The 27,000-nt window shown below is 38.1% G+C and overlaps 1 pseudogene; it reads left to right on the forward strand.

The window, feature by feature from the left end:
• Window positions 1–1,938: 1,938 nt before the first annotated feature.
• The window catches only part of LOC102997259 (cytochrome b5 domain-containing protein 1-like), a 40,906-nt pseudogene continuing 15,844 nt past the window's right edge, over window positions 1,939–27,000 (forward strand).

The following is a 27,000-nucleotide window of genomic DNA, read 5'->3' on the forward strand; positions in this document are numbered from 1 at the left end:
TTATTTTTTTATAAATTTATTTATTTATTTATTTTTGGCTGCGTTGGGTCTTTGTTGCTGTGCACAGGCTTTCTCTAGTTCCGGCGAGCGGGGGCTACTCTGTTGCAGTGCACAGACTTCTCATTGCGGTGGCTTCTCGAGCACGGGCTCTAGGCACGTGGGCTTCAGTAGTTGTGGCACACGGGCTCAGTTGTTGTGGCTCGCAGGCTCTAGCACACAGGCTCAGTAGCTGTGGTGCACGGGCTTAGTTGCTCCACGGCATGTGGGATCTTCCCGGACCAGGGCTCAAACCCGTGTCCCCTGCATTGGCAGGCGGATTCTTAACCACTGCACCACCAGCGAAGTCCCATATCCTATAATATAGTATCTTAAAAACTTGAAATAATTTTCAAAATGTTTCATTGGTGATGTGTCCTAGAGCCATAAAAATAGTTTTACCTATCTCAAGCCCAACCTATATGCTTATGTTAACACACACGCTCCATCCAGAGCAAGCAAAGAGTAATGCATTTTGCAAACCAAAGGATAATTGGCTATGATGGATATCAGGGTTTTCTGATGTAAGCCAGAAAACTCCACTCTGGTTATTTATGCTGACAGCTGATTTACTGGAAGGAAATCTAGTAGCTTAAGGATCCACAGAAAGCTAAAAAATGATTGCTCATTTACATTTTTGCCTAATCATGGGGACAGCTGTTATAATGTCACTGTTGGCATGGCCACCTTGGGACACAAGATATGTCCTTAAATAATCTTCAGTGGTTTCCTTGACTACTTCCTAGTGCCAGAGCCAGTTTCTGTACCAGCCCAGAGCTGCTGGGCCCTCATGCTCTCGGGCCTGAGCCACTTGTCTGGCTTCCTAGACACTTAGCTCCAGAGATGGAGCATGCTGTTTCTTTTTTTTTTTTTTTTTTTAACATTAATAAACACAATTTATTTCATAACTATTAGGTATCTAAGTGTTTGGCAGTGTACAGACATTTTTGCTAATCCCAAGAAAACCCTGTGTGGTGTTTCTTCTTTTTTTTTTTTAAACATCTTTATTGGAGTATAATTGCTTTACAATGGTGTGTTAGTTTCTGCTTTACAACAAAGTGAATCAGTTATACATATGTCCCCATATGTCTTCCCTCTTGTGTCTCTCTCCCTCCCACCCTCCCTATCCCACCCCTCTAGGTGGTCACAAAGCACCGAGCTGATCTCCCTGTGCTATGCGGCTGCTTCCCACTAGCTATCTATTTTACATTTGGTAGTGTATGTATGTCCATGACACTCTCTCACCCTGTCACATCTTACCCCTCCCCCTCCCCATATCCTCAAGTCCATTCTCTAGTAGGTCTGTGTCTTTATTCCCATCTTGCCACTAGGTTCTTCATGACCTTTTTTTTTTCTTTTTTCCTTAGATTCCATATATATGTGTTAGCATACTGTATTTGTTTTTCTCTTTCTGACTTACTTCACTCTGTATGACAGACTCTAACTCCATCCACCTCACTACAAATAACTCAATTTCATTTCTTTTTATGGCTGAGTAATATTCCATTGTGTATATGTGCCACATCTTCTTTATCCATTCATCCGATGATGGACACTTAGGTTGCTTCCATATCCTGGCTATTGTAAATAGAGCTGCAATGAACATTTTGGTACATGACTCTTTCTGAATTATGGTTTTCTCAGGGTATATGCCCAGTAGTGGGATTGCTGGGTCGTATGGTAGTTTTATTTTTAGGTTTTTAAGGAGCCTCCATACTGTTCTCCACAGTGGCTGGATCAATTTAGATTCCCACCAACAGTGCAAGAGGGTTCCCTTTTCTCCACACCCTCTCCAGCATTTATTGTTTGTAGATTTTTTGATGATGACCATTCTGACCGGTGTGAGATGATATCTCATTGTAGTTTTGATTTGCATTTCTCTGATGATTAATGATGTTGAGCATGATTAGAGCATGCTGTTTCTATGGTGCTAAACCTTTGCTGCAAACATCATCACATCTCCTATTACCATCTACCTTATCAGTCTCCTCTGAGATGGGATTAGGTGTTGTATGTCCAAAGCAGCTCCAGGGCCAGTCCAATCTGTCCACACATACTGAGCCTTCCCCAGAGCTGCCCCTGAGGGCAGGTGATCACAACCGAAAAGTGCAGGAGATTAAGCACCCAAATGAGAAGGACTTTGATCTACAGGAGATGCAAGATGGGAAGAAGCTAACAGGTAATTCTTCCTCTTCTCTGCTGCTGCTGGGCTGTTCTGAGACAGACCTCCGTGCACATACTGTGGTCATGTCTCACATAACTGAGCTACCAATGGTGTCTTCTTGAAAAGCTGTGGCCAGATCTGTAATGCATCACTTTGTATTTTCTTTCCCTCCTGCTCTGCTTCACTTCCCTTTTCCTTCTCACTTTTGTTTCCCTGGCAGACAAAAAAACTTGGCACCTAGGGTTTCCTTCCAGGCCCTTTTATTGAGGGAACCAGTGTTATGTCAGTGTCACAACCTTAACTTTCAGATTTCCAGGCTGGAGCAGTCAGTTGGTTGATATTGGGCTACAATGCTCATGTCCCACGCCAGTGAGCTGGGAAAAGGCACCTCTGCCTCACCTATGATGCTATGGTGAGAGGTGGGGTCCTGCTTCTCATCTATTTGGAATTAACCCCAAACAGGAAAAGTGTTTGGATTCTGAACAGTCACAGAGGTGACACATTTCCCCTCTGAACCAGCTTGGCCTTTGGAGCTCCCTCCCCTCCCCTGGGTTTCTCCATGTGGGGTGTCTTCCCTCTATGCAGCATCACCCCAAGGTATCTCCTCCACTTTCACCTCCTGACCCTGCCAAATCAGTTTTCACCTGTTCTAGACTCTCTGCTTCTGATATGCTTGTTGTTCCCCATTAGACCAAATATTCCATATTGACCCATTCTTACTAGCTTCCCTCATTCCCAAATTCAGAATTCTTTTCTCCTTTGCATTTCACAGTCCACAGGCCAACCAGCCAGCTCTCACACCTAGCCCTGGCATTGGTCCCTTGTCTCGGTTAGCATTCCAGTTCTTTGCTGCCTGAAAAGTAAGAGTAGATGGTTTCAGGTATAAATAGAAAATGCTGGACATCTTACATCTTTCAGGACAGAGGAAGATTAAGCCAGATTCAGCAAGGATCCAATTCTTTGGATTTGAACAAGGTGACCAGACATCTCAGCCTTGTTTTTAAAAGAAGTGTCTGGGGAAAAGTCTTGGACTGCTTTCAAAGGGGACTTGCTGATACTGTAGATGCACTAGACTATAGTGTCTATGTAGTCATCTATATTGCTGCCCAGTTTGGTGAAAGTATACACTGTGTGTGATTGTTTAAAAACATCATTCATTCATGCAAACAGAAGTGGTAATGTTCTCTTTAGCCAGTCCTAACCTGCTCTGATTAGCAGGTTCTCACTTTCAAATACTTCTGGGAATTTCCAAGGTATGCTAATGTACTGCATCTTTCTCTCATGACCACAGATGCTGTGTATGGTTATGCAGGTCTGTAATGTATAGGGGAACCACACATAAAGGGGAATCATTCCCACTGCGGACATCATAGAGTTATTACAACACTTTTTCTGGCAGATAGACGTAAAGTGTTTTGTTTTAACAAACTAAGGTATCAAGAGTTTAGCTAAGCTACTCCATAGTATTGCTGCCTCAGCATCCGTTTTGTTCAGCCAAGCAGCCTGCAGTAACCTTAAATGGACACTAGCCCTGTCATACAAGCACATGCCCCAGATAGCAGCCAGTAGAATCAGAAGCAAAAGTCAGTTCCCGATAAGACTTCCCCAACAGCCCACGTGATCAATCCCCCTGCCTCCCAGTGCCTGCTTGCCTTATGCACCCCTTAGATAAGACCCTCATGGACTCACCAAAACACAGCTCTTTTGGTTTGAATTGGTCAATCTGCCCCTTACTTGGGAACCCCAAAGCACTCCACCAGTGCTTAATAAAGGCATGTGCCCAAGGTCCTGTCTCTTTCTCTCTGACTCGACCTCCCCATGTGGCCCCTTGAGATGTCCTGGGCACTTCCTCCAGGACCTATGAGTAATAACTTCTCTATTTCACTTTCTCTTGGGTCTGTTGTTGAACTGCAGCTCATCATCCAGAACCCTGGGCTGCACTTAACAAATGTTCATTTGTTTACGTAAGTATATTAGATCAATTTCCTGGCAAAGGTAAGTAAGGGGTACCGAAGAATGGGCACCTTCTCCTAATTTTTACAAGGGTGCCGTAAGAGCTAGCGGCAGCTCTTCTTTTTCCCCATACAATTTCTTTGGGTTGGTTTAGACATTCTCTTTAGAAAAAAATTGTTCCAGCAGGGGTCTCTCTCCGCACATGGTACAAAAAATTCTTAGCTGTTGGAATGGAATATTTTCATTTTGCTTACCAATCTTACAATGTAAATGGATGTGGTTGCAAAATATATCAAAACTCTTTTCTTACACTATTAGAAAACCATTGAAAATAATATAGTAGAATTTATTCTACTATATTATAATATAGTGTATTATAAATATATAATATAGTGTTCCATATTGTGATTTGGATGATTAAACAGGTATGTTCACTATGTGATAATTCATCAAGCAATGCATTTACAATATGATTTTTAGGTAGTTTTCTGTTTATATATTATACTTCACAAAAAGTTTTATTTTTTTAAGATATAATCCATAATTTGACTTCTATTTGCATGTTCCCCTCACTTTTTTGTTTCATTTCTTAAGTATCTAGAATATTAGAAATTGGCTATTTTATTTATTCATTTCATTGAATTTTATACGTATTTTATAAATTATGATGCTTGGTGTATGTTTTGGTAGAAAAATATGGAAAAATTAAAACATAGCTGTAATATTAAAAAGAAAAATGCCACTTGTTTGAGAGTATTATCCAGGAAAAAGCTTTGCATTGGTTTTTGAATCACAGACTTTGACAAAGAGGCATTATCACTGTTGGCATCCAAGCTCTTGGGAAGGATCCCAAAGACCAGATGGATATTTGCCCTGTGATATGCTCTGGGGCTTGGTTTGTACTTCTGGTGGGAACAGGTCAGAAGGGGTCAATGGCTACTGAAAACGTGGACCTTCCTGAAGAGTTTTGTTCATCTCTGGGGTCAACCAGTTGACTTTTTCTGAGCAGAAGAGAAATGGCCACAAACCACCCCTTGCCAAGTTAGCAAATGACATCTGAAATACAGTGCTTGAGAGAAATACTTGTCATTAAAATAGAAAACAGCAAAAATTAAAATCCTATTCAAATTCTTGAGTACAGATTTATGCAAAGCACCCAGACTGCTGGTTTTATTTCTATGTTTTAATCTCAAGCTTTTGTTATTTTTCTTTTGCTTTATTTCTTTATGACTGCACCTATCACATCTTTCCCTGTCTCTATTTTCATTCCTTCTTTAATCTCTCATTTCTCAAAATCTTCTCTTAATTCTAAAAAAATGTAACAACATTTTAGTGGCATCTTTTCATAAAGTAGATATTTTCCATTTACAAAAATTAATATTGGTCCATTAGAAACTTCAATCTGAGCACTAATAAAACAGAAAATATTAAGTGAAAATGTTTTATTCCAAATGGCATTGCCACTTACTTTTTAATAGTATTAGAGTAATTACCTTAATTCTCTCTTGGAAGAAAACATCCATTAAGATACTTTAATGAAGGAAATATATATTTGTAATGGACCAAATGGCAACATGCCCTTGTCTGAAGCAATCACACTGTCCAATAAAGGAAGATCCACATTTAAATGTGGTGCCTCTGAACACCAAGTATTACAAGAATTCCTAGTCAGAAGGATGCTATGCCAAAAGCACTCCATAAATTGGTTTACCCTTTATTACTATCCTGTGGCCTCATTCTAAATATTTCTTTATTAGTAATGGTAGTGTGCTGGATAGTTCCAACAATATAGATCTTAATATCCTATGTTTATCTCTGGGCTATTCAAATCAATAAATATTACAAATTCTTCATTGGAAACACTTTTTCACCATTTTATCTTTACCATTTTATGTTTCTTCCTGCCTTCCTATTTCTTATGTGAGCCACGTCTCTGCCCTCTGTTTTTTTTTTTAAATTTATTTATTTTATTTATTTACTTTTGGCTGAGTTGGGTCTTCGTTGCTGTGCACGGGCTTTCTCTAGTTGTGGTGAGCGGGGGCTACTCTTTGTTGCGGTGCACGGGCTTCTCATTGCAGTGGCTTCTCTTGTTGTGGAGCACAGGCTCTCGGTGCGCAGGCTGCAGTAGTTGTGGCATGCAGGCTCAGTAGTTGTGGCTCACAGGCTCTAGAGTACAGGCTCAGTAGTTATGGCCCACGGGCTTAGTTGCTCCGTGGCATGTGGGATCTTCCCAGACCAGGGATCGAACCCGTGTCCCCTGCATTGGCAAGCAGATTCTCAACCCCTGTGCCACCAGGGAAGCCCCTCTGCCCTCTGTTTTGCATATTGTTTCCTTTCTCTCTTGTTTGTTCAGCATCTGTACAATCATTTCTCTTTGCTCTGCCCCTTGCTTCAGCCTCATGTTCATTTCAGCCTCCATATTTTTTCCTTCACAAACCTCTTTGATTCCAGTTGACAGTTTAAGGGTTTTTTTTCTTTTACTTTCCAGAGGCTCCTGTTGCCATAGTGATACTTGATGAAGACCATGACTGCTTCCATTGGCACTCTGGTTGCTATAACAATGCCAGTTAGCCGAGAATTCTGTGGAAACTTGTGAGAAGGATGCTAGCTTACACCTTTGTGTGGGACAGCCTGCCAGGAAATGTTTCTTAGTTAATGGTTGTTTGTAGCAGTAAAACTCGAGGCCATAAACTTAAGGGCGGCCCATTCAGGAACTGAAAAACCAAGACACCAATGTTTATATCTTCACACCCTGAAAAATTTCTCTCCCTTCCCTGTCTTTGTTTGTCTTCCCTTCCTATTCTAATTATTCTTGATATTAAAAACATACTTGCTATGGACTGAACTGTGCCCCCACAAAATTCGTAAAATTGAATTCCAGTCCTCAGTGTGACTGTATTTGGAGATAGGGATTTTAGGAAGTAACTAAGGTTAAATGAGGTTGTAAGGGTGAGGCCCTGATCCAATAGGATTGGTAGCCCTATAAGAAGAGGAAGAGAAAGAGATCCTTCATCTCTCTTTCTACCATGTGAGGACACAGCTAGAAGGCAGCTGTGTGCAATCCAGGAAGAGAGTCCTCACCAGGAACTGAATTTACCTGCAGCTTGTTCTTGGACTTCCCAACTTCCAGAACTGTGAAAAATTAATTTCTGTTGTTTAAGCCACCCAGTCTATGGTATTTGTTATGGTGGCCTGAGCTGACTTATACAATACTTTAATATTAACATTTATAGATCTTGTTAAGTGCTTTTGCTTTCAGAGACATCAATTTCTGGAAATATACCCAAATAAGAAGTTATAGAATATCGCAATGTACATTAACAATATTTCATTCTTGAATACTAGATGAACAAGAAGAAAAAGATGACAACATTTATTGTCATTTTTGTGATCCTTTTTGTTGTTGTTACAACTTTCTTATTCTCAAGAAAATATAAAGAAATGTGTAATTATCTTTGTCTTTATACACACTATAACTCACAAAAAGCTGGACAAAGTATTTCTTTTATTTTGTTGCAATTGTGTCACCTCCCTAGGCTGTAAAGCTAAGCAGCTTACAAGCATTCACACTGGTCTTCTCATTTGTGCCAACTCGTGTGGAGTAAGGAAGCAACTACAGCATCAAAGCTTACTCAAAGCCTCCTCAGGACTGATGTCAAAAGAGCTAAAACTGCTTTAAAAAAAATAAGGTCCATAAAAAATCTCTTTCTAGTGACAGGTGTTCCAGTACACAAAATGCCAGAAGAATTTCAAAAACTGACCATACACAACCAGAAAGGAAGAAGAAAACCCTGGCACATTACAAAGTGTGTTAGTAAAGGACATCAAAACAGAAATTTTGCTAATAAAGAGGTTATGGAGCAGCTAATTCATTGGCCGCTACATTTGCTTCTACCAAAGGATGAGGCACTATCATGTTGAAAAAAGCAGTGTCAATATGCTGTATTATCAATGCATAATTTTACAGAAAATTTTGGAGTGTAAATACTCTGAAATTGTTTGAGAATTCTTAGGGACTTTAAGGAAAATAAAGGTGCTGCTTGTAGAATGAGACGGAAAGTAGTTTCTAATTATAATTGTTTTACTTGTGTTATAAAACCAGCTGATTTTTTTTCTATTATAATGATTGAACAAGAGCCTCTGTGTTAGTATCATTAATAATGCTAACAATAACTTCCTATAATGTGCCAGCACTATACGAAGTGATTCACATCTATGGTCTCTACTTCCCACTACAAACTTGAAAGATGAGAAACTAACAGATGGGGAAACAGGTTCTCAGAAGTAAGGTAACTTGTCTAACTTGGCCACATTTGCATTATTTCCCTTTCAGGCTCAAGAATTTAAACTGATAGTACAGTCCAAAGCATGATCAACCCAAGAAGCATACCACAAACCCTAAGGTTGGCCCCATATTCAGTTGCATAAATTCTGGAATCACAATAACTGAATCAAATTAGTTGAACAATTGCTACAAATGCATATTACCTTTAATTCAACTTGTTGGTTTATTTCTAGGACTATCTGAACATTAATCCCAAGCAGTTTTCTCACCACTCCATCTTGATGAGCCAGGTATGATGTGGCTTGAAAAAAGCAAAGGAAATTTATGAAAACTTGAGTGATTTCAGACTAGGTTTAATTATTCAAGAGAACTTCAAACCTGAAAATGTAGAGACTTTGATTTCCAAGCTGCTGCAGCTTTGAGTGACTGAGTCACTGTGTGTGTGTGTAGAAAGAGAAAAAAAGAACAAGTGAGCCAGAATGAGAGCAGACTGACTCAAGAGGAATCATGTTTGTTGCTACATTTTGTAATTTGTCATTGTCATTTTATGAGTAATAGATTAGAAATTATTGCAATATATAACTATAACCAATTTTAGGACATCTATATATTGCTAATTGACATATAATATAAATAAATTGCCCTTCTGAGTGTTGTGATTTTGCACATACTTTTGTCCCTGGAAACCCCAGAATATGAATGATTCCATATAATATCTGGGCTTTTCAGACCAAACCTTTCATGTTTCTAAAGGGGGAAAAAAATCCCATCAATAAAATGTTCTCCAAAGAACTGTCTTTTCTTTGAAAATGCTCATATCATACTCCACATATTTCTAAGAGGTGCTCCCACTGAAAGGAGGAGAGATTGGAATTTTAGGGATAGCATGGAGGAGGGCCAGACTAACCCAGCAGGCAATGAAGCAAAGGCCTGTGGACTTCTGGGCTGTTTAACACCTGATGATTCAATGGTCCCTCAGCTCCCAACTCCTTTCATGTGCTAAGCCCAGGTAATGGTGTCTTCCTAGTTCTAAAGTCTTGGGTCATCCAGAGTGCATCCCTCAGGTTAGTGTTTAGAATATAGTCTACATGGAATGAGAAGCAATGACTCTCCTTTATTGATCCCTAAAAATTAGCAAATCAGTAAGTAATGTGGATATGGCGTGGTAAGAAAAGGACTGAGTGAAGAATCAAGAGACCTGCCATCTCATCCAAGCCTAAATAACTTTATTTCTGGGCCTCAATTTTTTTTCTAAAAAAACACTTCTGGGGTGTTATAGAGGAGGAACGGCTGATGTACTATAGTGGTTTTCAGCTGAGATATGCAACAGAAGAGTCCTTCGTTAACATACAGAATTATATGTTAACATTTAGAATCATAACCCTGGCCCCAGTCACAGGGTTATGATTCAGTAGCTTTGCATCTGTGCATTTGACAAGAGCTTCAGGTGCTTTTTTTTTTTTTTAATTATTAGCACCTTTTATTATTATTTATTTACTTATTTATTTGTCTGTGTTGGGTCTTCGCTTCTGTGCGAGGGCTTCCTCCAGTCGCGGCAAGCGGGGGCCACTCCCCATCGCGGTGCGCGGGCCTCCCACCATCGCGGGCCTCCCACCATCGCGGGCCCCCCCCCGCGGAGCACAGGCTCCAGACACGCAGGCCCAGCATTTGTGGCTCACGGGCCCAGCCACTCCGCGGCATGCGGGATCCTCCCAGACCAGGGGTGGAACCCGTGTCCCCTGCATTAGCAGGCAGCCTCTCAACCACTGCGCCACCAGGGAAGCCCCAGGTGCTTTTGATGTAGTCAGGTCTGTGAACATGTTTTGGAGAACAACCCCTACAATAAAGATGATGTTGAGTTTCAAGCGTTGTTTTTTCAACGCATTCTTCAACAGAGGCAGATGGCAAAACGACAAAACACAATTAAATAAAAGCAATTTTCTGATGACCAAAGAGTACAGTTTGAGTACACAGTTCTCTGAGGTTCATGTTTGATCTTATGTTAAAATATAAAACATCAAGAGGGATTCAAAAATAGGTAACTCCCTATTGTGAGTTTCCCTTTATTTTAAAAGGAGGTGGGTCCCAAACAATCGCACTGATAGGCACACAGAGAGAGTCCAGAAGCATGTGCAAAAGTGTCTTTTCCTTTGGTTCAAGTTGATTATTCCAGTCCCTACAGAGTTCACAGAGGGACGGAGATTCAGAATTGGCTTCTTCATTCTTATTTTCTGTAGTTCCTTAAAAACCTGAAGTCTAACTTTTAAACTGTCAAGGCATCCGCATGTGGTCATTCCTCTGAGGTTGGACATTGGAGGATGGCCAGGACGCTCCTCCCCTTTTGATTTTCTCTTTCCTGTCCTTCTCCTTTTTCCCACTCCTTGGTCATTTTAGCTCTTGGTTTGCCTCACCCTCCTTTTTTAAAAACAACTTTATTGAAATATAATTTACAAACCATAAAGTTCAAAGCATGTACTTCTATGGTTTTTACTACACTCACAGGCTGTGCAACCAACAGAAAATCAATTTTAGGGCATATTCATCCCTCCCTCCAAAAACCCACACTCCTTAGTGGTCACTACCTGTGGCCCCTTTCCCTCAGCCCCTGACAACCATTAATTTATTTTTTGTCTCTATAGATTTGCCTATTCTGGACATTGCATACAAATGGGATCATATAATACTGGCTTCACTTTCTTTTACAGAGTCCACCCTCTTCTACCTTTGGTTTAGCCTCTTGTGTTAGATTTTTCTTAGGCTAGACAGGGATAGGGATAGGAAGAGACTCTAATCCTATATTACGAGGTACCTGCGAGCTAATCACACTACACTGTTAAAATCTTTTTAGCAGCTCTTTCAGTCAGCTTTACTAAAAGGACTTCTCTATGATTCTCACCTTTGGAAGTGACTGGATCTGATGAGGAAAATGGAGGCATAGGGAAAAAAATAAAACCTCTGTACAACTAAATTTCTTAATTAATAAACATTTTTTAGAGCAGTTTTAGGTTCACAGCAAAATTGAATGGAAAGTACAGAGAGTTCTCATATACTTCCTATTCCCACACATGTACAACTACCCCCATTATCGACATACCCTACTAGAGTGGTGCATTTTTTACAAATGATGAACCTACATTGACATATATTATCGCTCAAAGTCTCTAGTTTAAGTTTCACTTGCGGTGGTGTATATTCTATGGGATTTGACAAATGTATAATAGTATCTATCCACCATTGTAGTATCATACAGAATCATTACACTATCCTAAGAATCCTCTGTGCTCTGCCTATTCATTCCTCCCCTCTACCCCCAATCCCTGGCAATCACTGATCTTTTACTGTTTCCATAGTTTTGCCTTTTTCAGAGTGTCATATAGTTGGAATCATATAGCATGTAGCCTTTCAGTTTGCCTTCTTTCATTTACTAATATGCATTTTAAGGTTCTTCCATGTCTTTCTATGGCTTAATAGCTTATTTCTTTTTAGCACTGAATAATATCGTGTTGTCTGGATGTACCACAGTTCATCCATTCACTTACTGAAGGATATCCTAGTTTCTTGCAAGTTTTGGCAATTATGAATAAAGCTGTTTTAAACGTCTATAAGCAGGTTTTTGCGTGGACGTAAGTTTTCAATAAATACTGAGGAGCATGATGGCTGGATCATATGGCAAGAGCGTGTTTAGTTTTGTAAGAAACTGCCAAACTGTCTTCCAAAGTGTCTGTACCATTTTGCATTCCCACCAACAACGAATGAGTTCCTATTGCTCCACATCCTCACCAGGATTTGGTGTTGTCCGTGTTTTAGATTTTGGCCTTTATAATAGGTGTGTAGTGGTATTTCATTGTTGTTTTAATTTGCAATTCCCTAATGACATATCATATAGAACATACTTTCATATGCTTATTTGTCATCTGTATATATTCTTTGGTGAAGTGACTGTTCAAATATTTTGCCCATTTTTAATTGGGTTGTTTGTGTTTTCACTGTTGAATTTTAAGAGTTCTTTGTATATTTTGGATAACTGTCAGATATCAGATATGTCCTTTGCAAATATTTTTTTCCCAGTCTGTGGCTTGTCTCCTCATTTCTTGACATTGTCTTTCACAGGGCAGAAGTCTTAATTTTAATGAAGACCAGATTATCAATTACTTTTTTCATGGATAGTACCCATGGTATTATATCTAAAAAGTCATCACCATACCCAAAGTCACCTAGGTTTTTTTCCTAGGTTATTTCCTATGAGTTTTACAGCTTTTTGCTTTACATTTGTGTCTCTGATCAATTTTGAATTGATTTTTGTGAAGGGTGGTCTGTGTGTAGATTCATGGTTTTTGCATGTGGTGTCCATTTTTTCTAGCACCATTTGTTGAAGAAACTGTCTTTGCTCCATTGTATTGCCTTTGCTCTTTTGTTAAAGATCAGTTGACTATATGTATGGGGGTCTATTTCTGGGCTCTCTTTTCTGTTCTATTGATTTTTCTATCTTTCACCAATACCACACTGTTTTGATTACTTTTTCTTTATAATAAGTTTTGAAGTCGGGTAGTACAGTCCTTTGTTCTTGTCCTTCAATACTGACTTGGCCATTCTGGGGTTTTTGCCTCTCTATGTAAACTTTAGAATCAATTTGCTGACATTTACAAAATAACTTGCTGAGCTTTTGTTTGGGATTGCATAGATTCTCTGTAGATCAAGTTGGGAAGAACTAACATCTTGACAATATTGAGTCTTCCTTTCCATGGACTTGAAATATCTCTCCATTTACCTATTTGATATATTTCTTCAGATTTTTGTACTTTTCTTTGTATAGGTCTTGTACATATTTTGTTAGATTTATACCTAAGTATTTAAATCTTGGAGGTGCTACCGTAAATGGTAATATGTTTTTTATTTCAAATTCCACCTGTTCATTGCTGGTATATAGGAAATTGACTGACTTTTATATGTTAACTCTTCATCCTGCAACCTTTCTATTTTACTTATCAGTTCCAGGAGATACTTGATGATTCATTTGGTTTTCCTACATAGATAATCATATCATCTGCAAATAAAGACCGTATTATTTCTTCCTTCCCAATTTATATACGTTTAATTTCCTTTTCTTTCCTTGTTACTTTAGCTAGTACTTCCAATATGATGTTGAAAAGCAGTGGTGAGAGGGGGACCTCCTTGACTTGTTATTGGTCTTAGCAAGAACACTTCAAGTTTCTGACCCTTAAGTACAATGTTAGCTGTAGGTAGATAGTAAATATGCTTTATCAAGTTGAGGAAGTTCCCTCTACTCTTCATATGCTCTGAGTTTTTATCATGAATGTGTATTGGATTTTGTCAGATGCATTTCCTGCATCTATTGATATGAGCGTGTGATTTTTTCTTCTTTAGCCTGTTGATGTAATAGATTACATTCATTGATCTTCAAATGTTGAACCAGCTTTGCATACCTGAGGTTAATCCTACTTGGTCATGGTGTATATTTCTTTTTAAACATTGTTGAATTTGACTTGTTAATATTTTGTTGAGGATTTTTTTCATGTATATTCATGATAGATATTGGTCTGTAGTTTTCTTTTCTTGTACTGTCTTTGTCTGGTTGTAGAATTAGGGTAAGGGTGGCCTCATGGAATAAGTTAGGAAATATTCCCTCTGCTTCTATCTTTTGGAAGAGATTGTAAAGAATTGGTGTACTTTCTTCCTTAAATCCTTGGTAGAATTCACCAGTAAACCCATCTGAGCTTGATACTTTCTATTTTTGAAAGTTATTAATTACTGACTCAATTTATTGAATAGATATAGGCCTATTCAGATTAACAATTTATTCTTATGTTAGTTTTCAGAGATTGGGTCTTTCAAAGAATCGGTCATTTCATCCAGGTTATCAAATGTATGGGCCTAGAAGTGTTCATAATATTCATTTATTATCTTTTAATGTGCCTGGGATCTGTAGTCATGTTCACTCTTTCTCTTCTGATATTAATAATTTGTGTCTTCTCTCTTTCTTCCTTAATAAGCCTGGCTAAGGGCTTATCAATTTTATTGATCTTTTCGAAGAACTAGCTTTTAGGTTTTGTTGATTTTCTCTACTGGTTTCTTATTTTCAATTTCATTGATTTCCACTCTAATTTTTATTATTTCTTTTCTTCTGCTTCTTTTGGGCTTAATTTTATCTTTTTTTTTTTTTTTTTCTACTTTCCTAAAGTGAAAGCTTGGAGGATTGATTTTAGATATTACTTCTTTTCTAGCATATGCATTAATGCTGTAAATTTCCCTCTAAGCACTGCTTTTGCTGCATCCCACAAGTTTTCAGAAGTTGTGTTTTCATTTCATTTCGTTCAAAATATTTTTAAATTTCTCTTGAGATTACTTCTTTGGCCTATGTGCTATTTAGAAGTATTTTGGTCGTTTCCAAGTACTGGGGCAGGGTGGGGGTGGGGGTCCAGCTATCTTTTTGTTATTGATTCCTATCTCACTTAATTCCATTGTGGTCTAAGAGTAGACACTGTATAGATTACATTCTTTTAATTTTGTTAGGTATGTTTTAAGGCCCAAAATGTGATCTATCTTTGTGAATGTTCTGTGTGAGCTTGATAATAATGTGTAATCTGCCATTGTTGGATACAGTAGCCTTTTGATGTCAATTGTATCCAATTGATTGGTGGTGCTATTGAGTTCAACTATGTACTTACTGATTTTCTGCCTGCTGGATCTGAACATTTTGAATAAATGGGTATTAAAGTCTTTGGATTCTTTTATTTCTTCCTTGCAGTTCTATCAGTTTTTGCCTCATGTATTTTGACACTCTGTTGTTAGGTGCATACACAATAATGATTGTTATGTCTTCTTGGATTATTAAATACTTTACCTTTATACAATGCCGCTCCTTATCCCTGATAGCTTTCTTTACTCTGTGGTCTACTCTACCTGAAATTAATATAGCAACTCTCGTTTGGCATTATATAACTTATACAATATACTAATGTATATTGATTAGTATGGTGTATTTTTCTCCTCCCTTTACTTTTGATCTATATATGTCTTTTTTTAAAAATTTTATTGAAGTATAGTTGATTTACAATGTTGTGTTGATTTCTGCTGTGCAGCAAAATGATCCAGTTATACATATATATTCTTTTTCATATTCTTTTCCATTATGGTTTATCACAGGATATTGAATCTAGTTCCCTGTGGTATACAATAGAACCTAGTTGTTTATCCATCCTATATATAACAGTTTGTGTCTGCTAATCCCAAACTCCCAGTCCTTCCCTCCTCCACCCCTCTCTCCTTCCCCTTGGCAACCACAAGTCTGTTCTCTATGTCTCTGAGTCTGTTTCTGTTTCATAGATAAGTTCATTTGTGTCGTATTTTAGATTCTACATATAATTCTTAGCATATGGTATATGTCTTTCTCTTTCCCACTTAATTCATTTAGTATGATAATCACTAGGTCCATCCATGTTGCTGCAAATGGCACTATTTCATTTTTTTTATAGCTGAGTAATATTCCATTGTGTGTGTGTGTATGTATGTATGTGTATGTATATATATATATATATATATATATATATATATACCACATCTTCTTTATCCATTCATCTGTTGATGGACATTTAGGTTGTTTCCATGTCTTGGCTATTGTAAATAAGTGCTGCTATGAACACAGGGATTCATGTATCTTTTAGAATTATAGTTTTGTCTGGATACATGCCCAGGAGTGGGATTGCTGGATCATATGGCAACTCTATTTTTAGTTTTTGGAAGAATATATATGTCTTTATATTTAAAGTGGGTTTCTTGTAGATAACGCATAGTTGGGTCCTTTTTCTAAAATTTACTCTAGCAATCTCTGTCTTTTATTGGTGTATGTAGGCCATCATTGACGTAGTTTGATTAATATCTACCATATTAGTTACACTTTTCTATTCACTGCCATTGTTCTTTGTTCCTATTTTTTTCTTCCACAATCTTCCTGCTTTTTGTAGTTTTACTGCAAAACTTAATATAATTCCTTTTTGAGCATATCAGTTGTACTTTTTTTTTCATTGTTATCCTACAACATATATTTACAATTAATCCAAATCCACTTTCAAATAACACTATAGCACTTAACAGGTAGTGCAAGACCTTATAACAAAACATTCCTAATTTCTCCTTCCCATTTATTATATTATTGCTATAATTTATATTCATTTATACATAAGAATTTATAAATGAATACGTTGTTGCTATTATTATTTTAAACAAACTGCTGTTAGATTAATTAAGAAGAAAAATAAAATTTTTATTTTACCTTCACCAATTCATTCTCCAATGGTCTTATTTTACATAGATCTGAGTTTCTGACCTATATAATTTTCCTTCTCTCTAAAGAACTTCTTTTAATATTTCATGCAAGGTAGGTCTACTGGTAACAAATTCCCTCAACTTCTGTTTGTATGAGAAAGTGTTTATTTCTCCTTCACTTGAAGCATAGTTTTGCAGTGTACAGAATTCTAGGTTGTTTCTTTTGTTTTTGTTTTTGTTTCTAGACTTCAAGTATTTCACTCCATTCTCTTCTTCCTTTCATGATTTCTGAGGAGGAGGTGGATGGGATTCTTTTTGCTCCTCTTAAGGTAAGGTGTTTTTTTGTCTGGCTTCTCTCAACATTTTTTCTTGTTCTTTCATTTTCTGAAGTTTGAATATGATATGTCTAAGTGTAGGTATTTTTGATATTTATTCTGCTTGGTGTGCTCTATGCTTCTTGAATCTGTGGTTTGGTGTCTGACATTAATTTGGGGAAATTCTCAGTCACAATTGCTTCATATATTTTTTCTGTTCCTATCTCGTTTTCTACTCTTTCTAGTATTACCATTACGCATATGTTACACTTTTTGTAGTTGTCTCACAGTTCTTGGCTATTCAGTTCTGGTTTTTCTTTTTTCTTTTAAATTTCACAACTATTTATTATTTTAGTTTTTTATTGGAGTATAGTTGACTTACAGTATAATATTAGTTTCAGTTGTACAACTAGTGATTCAATATTTTTATACATTATGAAGTAATCACCATTATGAGTATAGTTACCATCTGTCACCATAAAAGTTATTAAGTTATTACAGTACTATTCCCTGTGCTGTACATTACATTCTCATGACTTATTTATTTTATAACTACAAGTTTGTACTTCTTAATCCCTTTCACCTATTTTGGCCATTTATCTCCCCTCCCTCTCCTCTGACAACAACTAGCTTGTTCTCTTTATCTATGAGTATGTTTCTATTTTTTGCGTGTGTTTGCTCATTTTTGTTTATTAGATTCCATATATAAGTGGAAATCATACAGTATTTGTCTTTCTCTGTGTGACTTATTTCACTTAGCATAATAACCTCTAGGTCCATCCATGTTGTTGCAAATGGGAAGATTTCATTCTTTTTTATGCTGAGTAATATTTCATTGTAGATACATACACCATATCTTCTTTATCCATTCATCAATCTATGGATACTTAGGCTGTTTCCATGTCTTAACTTTTGTAAAGAATGCTGCAATGAACATAGGTGTGCATATATCTTTTCAAATTAGTGGGGTTTTTCCTTCATAAAAATACCCAGGAGTGGAATTGCTGGATTTTATGGTAGTTCTAATTTTAATATTTTTAGGAACCTCCATACTGTTTTCTATAGTGGCTATACCAATTTACATTCTCATCAACAGTGCAAGAGGGTTCCCTTTTCTCTATATCCTCACCAACACTTGTTATTTGTTATCTTTTTGATAATAGCCATTCTTACAGATGTGGTGATATCTCACTGTGGTTTTGATTTGCATTTTCCTGATGATTAGTAATGTTGAGCATCTTTTCATGTGTCTGTTGGCCATCTGTGTATCTTCTTTGGAAAGATGTCTATTCAGATCCTTTGCCCATTTTCTAATCAGCGTTTTTTTGTTTTTGTTTTTGATGTTGAGTTGTATGAGTTCTTTGTATATTTTGTATATTAATCCCTTATCAGATATATTGTTTGTAAATATCTTCTTCCATTCAGAAGGCTACCTTCTTGTTTTCTTGATAGTTTCCTTTGTTACGCAAAAGCTTTTTATTTTGATGTAGTCCCATATGTTAGTTTGCTTTTGTTTCCCTTGCCTTTGAAAACAGACCCAAAAAATATTGCTAAGACTGATGTCAAAGAGCATACTGCTTACGTTTTCTTCGAGAAGTCTTATGGTTTTAGGTCTTGCATTTAAATCTTTAATTGATTTTGAGTTTATTTTTGTATATAGTGTGAGAAAGTAGTCTGGTTTGATTCTTTTGCATGTAGTTTTCCCAGCACCATTTATTGAAGAGGCTATTTCTTCCCTCATTGTATATTCTTGCTTCCTTTGTCATACATTAAATGATCATATAAGCGTGGGATTATTTCTGGCTCTCTATTCTGTTCCATTGATTTTTGTGTCTGTTTTTGTTCCAGTATCATTATGCTTTGATTACTATAACTTTGCAGTATAGTTTGAAATCAGGGAGTGTGATACCTCCAGCTTTGTTCTTTCTCAAGAATGCTCTGGCTATTCGGGGTCTTTTGTGGTTCCATACAAATTTTAGAATTATTTGTTCCAGTTGTGTGAAAGATGTTACAGGTATTTTAATAATTGCATTCAATCTGTAGATTGCTTTTGGTAGTATGGACATTTTAACATTATTAGTTCTTCCAGTCCATGAGCATGGTATATTTTTCCATTTATTTGTGTCATCATCAGTTCCTTTCATCAGTATCTTACAGTTTTCAGGGTACAGGTCTTTCACCTCCTAGGTCGAATTTGTTCCTAGGGATTTTATTCTTTTTAATAAAATTGTAAATGGGATTATTTTCTTAATTTATTTTTCCTATAGCTTGTTATTAGTGTCTAGAAATGCAACAGATTTCTGTATATTAATTTTGTATCCTGCAACATTACTGAATTCATTTATTAGTTCTAACAGTTTTTTAGTGGAGTCTTTATGGTTTTCTATATATTATATCATGTCATCTACAAATAGTGACAGTTTTATTTCTTCTCTTCCAATCTGGATGTTCTTATTTCTTTTCCTTGTCTATTACTGTGGCTAGAACTTCCAATATTGCTCCTCCTGCCTCAGTGACAGTGGACATTCTTGTCCTATTCCTGATCTTAGAGGAAAAGCTTTCAGCTTTTTGTCATTGAGTATGATGTTAGCTGTGGGTTTGTTGTATACAGCCTTTATTATGTTGAGATATGTTTCCTCTATACCAATGGATGTTGGATTTTGTCAAATGCTTTTTATGCATCTGTGGAGATGATCATGTGATTTTTATCCTTCATTTTGTTAATGTGGTGAATCAGGTTGATTGATTAGTATATATTGAAACATCCTTGCATCCCTGGAATATATCCCACTTGATCATGGCATATGATCCTTTTAATGTACTATTGATTGGTTTGCTAATATTTTGAGGATTTTTGCATCTATGTTCATCAGGGACGTTGACCTATAATTTTTTTTGTAGTTTTTGTCTGGGTTTGGTATCAGGGTAATACTGGCCTCATAGAATGAGTTTGGAAGTGTTCCTTACCCTTGAATTTTTCAGAATATTTGAGAAGGATAGGTATCAACTCTTCTGTAAATGTTTGGTGGAATTCACCTGTGAAGTCATCTGTTCCTGTTTCCCCCACATGGAAGGCTAAGTCAGCTAATTTGGTTATTTCCCTTTCTCCAGGTAGATAATTGCTGACAAAATCCCAGCAGGTTTAGGCTCTGGTAAAATAATTTCTCCTGAGGGAAAGATTTGTTAAGAACAGAATGCTCTGGTGTACTTGAAAATGGTTCATTTTCCTCTCCTCCTGCTGGAAGCATGAGGGGATTTGTCTCCAACATTCACTATGAGAACCTGGTAGAGCTCCTGGAGGTAAATCTCACAATACTGTGGGCCCTCTCTATGACTGGGTCTCCCTGGAGTTTTTAATTCTCAGACTTGCCCACACTAAGCCTCTAACAATTCATCAATTACAGTTTAGATTTTCCTACCCTGGCACAGGCTCTCATGGTTTGCTGATCTGGTTAGTTGTGATTCTCCATATCGTCTGTCTCTCCAATTGTCATGGTTAATTTTATATGTCAGCTTGTCTGGCCATAGAGTACCTAAAGGATAAACATCATTTCTCAGTGTCTTTGAGGGTGTTTCTGAATGAGATAAACATTCGAATCAGTGGGCTTAGTAAAGTAGATTGCCTTCCCCAACGTTGGTGGGCATCATCCAATCTAATGAGGGCCTGAATAGAATAAAAGGTAGAAGAAGGAGCAATTTTCCCCTTTTTTCTGCCTCATTATTTCACCTGGTACATCTCATTTCATCTCCTGCCCTCAGAGTGAGATTTATACCATTGGCTCCCCTGCTTCTTAGGCCCTCAGACTCAGACTGAATTACACTTCCAGCTTAGGTCTCCAGCTTTCAGGCAGCAGACTGTGGGACTCCTCATCCTCCATAATCACATGAGCCAATACATCTTAATAAATCAATCTCTCTAGATAGATAGATAGATAGATAGATAGACAGACAGACAGATAGATAGATAGGTTCTTTTTCTCTGGAGAACCCTGACTAATACAGAAGTTGGTACTATGAAGTTGGAGTGCTGCTGTTGCAAATACCCCAAAATGTGGAAGCAGCTTTGGAACTGGGTAATGGGGAGAGGCTGAAAGACTTTTGAGGTAGAAGTTAGTTAAAGATTACATTTTGAATGGATCATTAAAGGTGATTCTGGTGAGAGCTCAAAAGAAAAGAATAGAGCTGTAGAGAAAGCTTCAGTCATCTTAGAGAATACCTAAGTAATCCTGAACAGAATATTGGTAGAAACACAGGTAAAGGCCATTCTGATGAGATCTCAGATGGAAATGAGGAACATGTTATTGGAAACTGGAGAAAAGGCGATCCTTGTTGTGAAGTGGCAAAGAACTTGACTGATTTGTATTCATGTCATAGTGTTTTGTAGAAGGTAGAACTTTTGAGCAATGAAATTTGATATTTTGCTGAGGAGAGCTCTAAGCAAAATGTTGAAGGTTCTTTCTGGCTGCTTGTAGTAAGATGTGACAAGAGAGAAGTCTTTAGAACATTGAATTGTTAAGCAAAAAAGAACCAGAACTTAAAGATCTAGAAAATTCTCAGCCTATCCATACGCAAAAATGAGAAAGCATGTTCTAAAGAGAACATTAACGGTACAGGAAAAGATAATCTGATAAGGAGATTAATGTGAATATGAACCATGGACCTAAATGGCCATCTCAGCAGAAGCCAGGCACTATTCTCCAAGACAGGAAAGAATGATATCCCATCTTCCCAAAGTGATTCAGAGATCATCAGGCCTACCACTTCCACCACAGTCCCAGAGTGAAAGGGCCCAGGTAGCAGAATGGTTTCAAAGGATGAGGCTGCCTCTCCAGTTCAGCTGGCTAGAATGCCCAGTACTTCAGTGACATGGCCCCAGTGCTTCAGTGATATGGCCCCAGCAGAGAGCTGCAGCAAGGGCAGGGCCACTGCAGAGAGCATGGCATTAACAGTGCCCCACTGACTCTTGGGGTGATGTTGCTACCCCAGTGGGATGAGAGGGCAGAACACTGAGCCAGAGAGGATTATTTTTGAGCCTCAAAGTTTAATGTTATTTGCCCTGTTTGGTTTTGGACTTACTTTGAACCCATTAGCCCCTTTTTCTTTCTTATTTCTCCCTTTTGGAATTGGAAATGTCTATCCTATGTCTGCCTCACCACTGTTTTTTGGAAGCACACAACTTGCTTGGTTTGACAGGTTCAAACCTATAGAGGAATTTGCCTCAGGATAAATCTTACCTTCAGTCTCACCCATATCTGATTTAGATGGTATTTAGATAAGACTTTGGACTCACACTTTAGAGTTGATGCTGGAACAAGTTAAGACATTTGGGGTTGTTGGGATGAAATAAACGTACTTTGCATGCAAGAAGGACATGAATTTTGGGAGGTCAGGGATGGAAAGTTACAGACTGAATATTTGTGTTCCCTCAAAGCTCATATGTTGAATCCTAACCCTCAATATGACAGTATTTGAAGGTGGGGGCTTTGAGAGGTGATCAGGCTCATGAATGGGATTAGCGCCTTTACAAAAGAGAACTCAGAGAGCTCTCTTGCCCTTTCTTACTATGTGTGAACATAGCAAGAAGAAAGCCATCTATGAACCAGGTAGCAGACTCTCACCAAACGATAAATCTGCTGGTGCCGTGATCTTGGTCTTCCTCCAAAATTGTTAGAAATAAATGTTTGGTTGTTTAAGCCACACAGTTTATGATATTTTTTTATAGCAGCCAAAACTGACTAAGACACTGATCCGGGGGGCAGTGGATTACTCTATAACCTCACTGCTCTGATAGACTGAGTTGTTGATTTGTTCAAGTTTTTACTTATTGTTAGAACAGAGTGATAACTTCTATGATCCTTACATGCCAGGCTGGATACCAGAAGTCCCTGATGAAATTATTTTTTGGAAACTCATTTTTGATTAAGGCTGAGAAGCAAGATTCAAGGCTATATTACCAGGCTAGTACCAGACTAGTAGCATCCAGAATACTAAGTATTTATTCAACATGTATTTATTTAGTCCCCACTATGTTGTGTATTAAGGGCTCTACAACTGTACTAGTTACTGGGAATATAACAGGAGCCAGATATAATCACTATTCTCAAGGAGTTAGAGGGAGGCAAGACAGAAAAAAAGTATGTAATCACATATTGAAAAAGAAAAAGTTGTTCCAAGCCTGATCTGAGAAAGAACATATTTTGAGTTATGTAATTCATGATGTCCTTTTGGGAGAAAGTATTACTTCTGATTAATTTTTAAATAATATCCTTACAAATTTTAATAGATAAAAAGTTGTTCTGGGGAATCAAGTAACCCATCATCCTGATGACTGTCAGTCAAAAGTTTGATAAACTTTTACCAAATATTCTTTTCTTTTTGATCTGATTCAACAATAACTACCTAATCATTCTTTTGACTATAAAATTCCTTACCAAGAAAGAATCTTTAACCAGCATACACACTCATAGGCTTTTTCCTTGCAGCAAAGTTGTAATGAAACTTTGACACATACTCATAACTAAATTGGCTGAAAAGCAGCACCAGGTGCCCATCAACAGATAACTGGATTAAGAAGATGTGGTGTATATGCACAACGAAATATTACTCAGCCATAAAAAGAGTGAAATACTGCCTTTTGCAGCAATATGGATGGACCTGGAGAATATTATGCTTAGTGAAATAAGTCGGACAGAGAAAGACAAATACTGTATGATATCACTTTTTTGTGTCTAAAAAATAATACAAATGGATATATATGCAAAACAGAAACAGACTCACAGATATAGAAAACAAACTTGTGGTTTGTTTTCTATAAAAGAGATAGAGACAAAGATCCAAACTACTATGTATAAAATAGATAAGCAACAAGGATATACTATATAGCACAGGGAATTATAATCATTATCTTGTAATAACTATAATGGAGTACAATCTGCAAAAATACTGAATCACTATGCTGTACACCTGAAACTAACACAATATTGTGAATCAACTATACTTCAGTTAAAAAAAAAAAGAAAAGAAAATTACTAAGAGTTGTAATAGAAGTTAGCACACGGATATGGGGAGCATTTGAATTTTGGGTGTAAGAGTGGGTGGGCATGGGGGTGGGGAAAATTCCTCCAGAAGTGACATCTACAGAGTGAATAGAACAAAAGGCATTGGGGAGATGAGAGGAGTCTAAGAGTAGCAAAGAAAAGAGACCTAGAAGAGGAAAAGCACTACCTCTATAGCAGGGCTGTGGCTGCCTTGTCTACGTCCCTTGGCTTGAAAATTTCCTTGTTCTCAGGGCACTTTCACCGCCTATATCTGCATCTCCACCTGAGAGTTTTACCCAGGGCAGCAGAAGGCCATTCTTCCCTCTCTTGGGAAATGCTGGTAAAAAGCTTGAGAGGACGATTACCCCCTAGAGCAGCCCTCAACCAATGACAGAGTGGTGCAGTTAATATGAAAACACCCCAGTTCCTTCTTCCCTCAGGTGGGATAATTCTAAGTGTGTTTTATGTTTCTCAGGATTTCCCCAGGGATGTAGCTCCAATCCCCCACTGTGGGCACTGGCTTCCTTTTCCTGTGTCATCTCCCCACTCCTTACCAGTGTTTTCTCTGCTTCTCAGATAAAGTGCTTTCCCTCCAGTCCTTGTCACAGGGTCTGCTCTGGGGAATCCAGACTAAGCAGCCTTATTGGGTGAGGTGCAAGCAGCTGAGCAACAGAGAAAACTTGTAATATCCAAAGAGGTTAAAGCAAGGTTAGGCCAGAGTACGCAGGGCACTAAGCTGCCAAATTTAGCATATAAAAATACAGAACGCTCAGGTAAGCTTCCATTTCAGATAAATAACAAGTAACATTGTAGCATAAGTATGTTCCAAGTATTGAAAAAACTATTCTTTGTTTATCTGAAATTTAAATTTAACTGGGCATCCCGTATTTTATCTGACATTGCTACATGATCTAGAAAGGATTTGGAGCTTTATCTATAGGACACTTTGATTTCAGTGTGAAGCATGGATTTGAGAAAGGCTGGGGAGACCAGTGAGGAGGCCTGGATCTGGGGCTGTCAGGGAGATGGGAAAAATAGACAGAAAGCATAAGGGCATTTAGAAAGCTACCTGCACATCTCAGACTAGCTGCCAGGGCAACAGAACTATCTCACTGGATACAATGGGAAAAGACTTCCAAAAACAAGTTCAAGATGTCCTGAAAATACCCTCAGGCTGTTTACAGAAAGACATCAAAGTAGCAGTACAGGGCCTCCTTTCCCCGCCTCCCCCATGTGCTTATGCCCATGGAGTGAAACACTCTTCCTCAGGCCCAAACACCTAGCCCTCGAATTCAGGCTGCAGGGGCCCTTTGGACCTGACCACTCCCCCTAAGCTGTTCTGAAGACCTGCATTAGAATGGACTCAGCTCAGCCCTGTCCACAGACAAGCCTCTGACCAGAGCTTCCGGGAATTACCAGCTCTGCATGGCAAAGGGCACTAAGGAAAAGCAAATTCTCTTGTTGGTCATTTTCCCTTTGTTGTTGTTGCTTTTCCTTGAGATGGACCTTGCCCTATTTGATAACCCCAGCCGTTATGCCCACATTTCTCAGCGATGTCACAGAAAATTCATCCTCATTATGGAGATGAATGGAAACCATACTTGGAATCACACAGCCTTCTCTTTGTGAAGAGCTCTTCGGTTTCATTTCAACTTTCATGAAGGAAATTCTATTCCTGGGGGAATCTACTTCAAAAACAATATGTTAAAAGAGAAAGAAGAAAAATGAAACCTATTATCCCAATGGTAGATTCTTTCTTCTGTTTCATTCTGTTTCTTCAATTTGTAAACTGCACACCAAAGACCATTAGGGGACATAATTTGAATTGCTTTACTCCAAAGTTAAAGTGTGGAAAGATTATGAAAAACAAAAAACTGCACCAAAATGAAAACAGGCTTTCCTTCATTTTCTAACACCTGAATTTGACTGTAACTTTCATTTCTGAAATTGTATAGGGTTTTTCTTCAAACTAAATTATAAATACTTGTGTCAGACACTAGAAAGGCACATACATGAGTGGTTATTTAATGGTAACCTTTTTTTTTTTTGGCTGCGTTGGGTCTTTGTTGGCGGTGTGCCGGCTTTCTCTAGTTGCGGCGAGCGGTGGCTACTCTTCGTTGTGGTGCATGGGTTTCTCATTGCGGTGGCTTCTCTTGTTGCAGAGCATGGGCTCTAGGCACAAGGGCTTCAGTAGTTGTGGCTCGCGGGCTCTAGAGTGCAGGCTCAGTAGTTGTGGCGCACAGGCTTAGTTGCTTTGCAGCATGTGGGGATCTTCCCAGACCAGGGCTCGAACCCGTGTCCCCTGCATTGGCAGGCAGATTCTTAACCACTGCACCACCAGGGAAGCCCATGAGTGGGTATTTAGAAGTCATGTGTTTTCTACCCACATTCACATATACACACACAGGCACCATAGTATGAGTGATTTGAATTAGCAGAGTTGTTAATCACACATTCAGGCACCCCACAGTAGTCAAGCTGGCATCCCAGGGTCTCTGGAGTGCCAAGGATCATTTTGGTTATTTACATATACTATATGTTTAATTCTCATAACAACTTCATAGGGTGGTTATGCCTTTCTCCACTTTATAACTGTAGAAACTGAGACTTAGAAAGATTGAATAACTTTTCCAAGGTCACACAGTCAATAAGTGACAGTTATAGGCTGAATTGCATCCCCTCCAAAGCTTATATATGTTGAAGTCTTAACCTCTAATACATCAGAATGTAACTGTATTAGGATATATGATCTTTAAAGAAGTAATTAAGTGAAAATTAAATCATTAGGGTGGATGTTAATCCAATATGACTGCTGTCTTTATACGAGAAAGATACCAGGGATGGGGGCCCACAGAGGAAAGACACTGTGAGAAGACAGCCATCTGCAAGCCAAGGAGAAAGGCCTCAGGAAAAACCAACCCTGCCAAC

The sequence above is a fragment of the Balaenoptera acutorostrata genome, chromosome 4, assembly GCF_949987535.1.
Source record: "Balaenoptera acutorostrata chromosome 4, mBalAcu1.1, whole genome shotgun sequence".
In the NCBI taxonomy this organism is placed as follows: Eukaryota; Metazoa; Chordata; class Mammalia; order Artiodactyla; family Balaenopteridae; genus Balaenoptera; species Balaenoptera acutorostrata.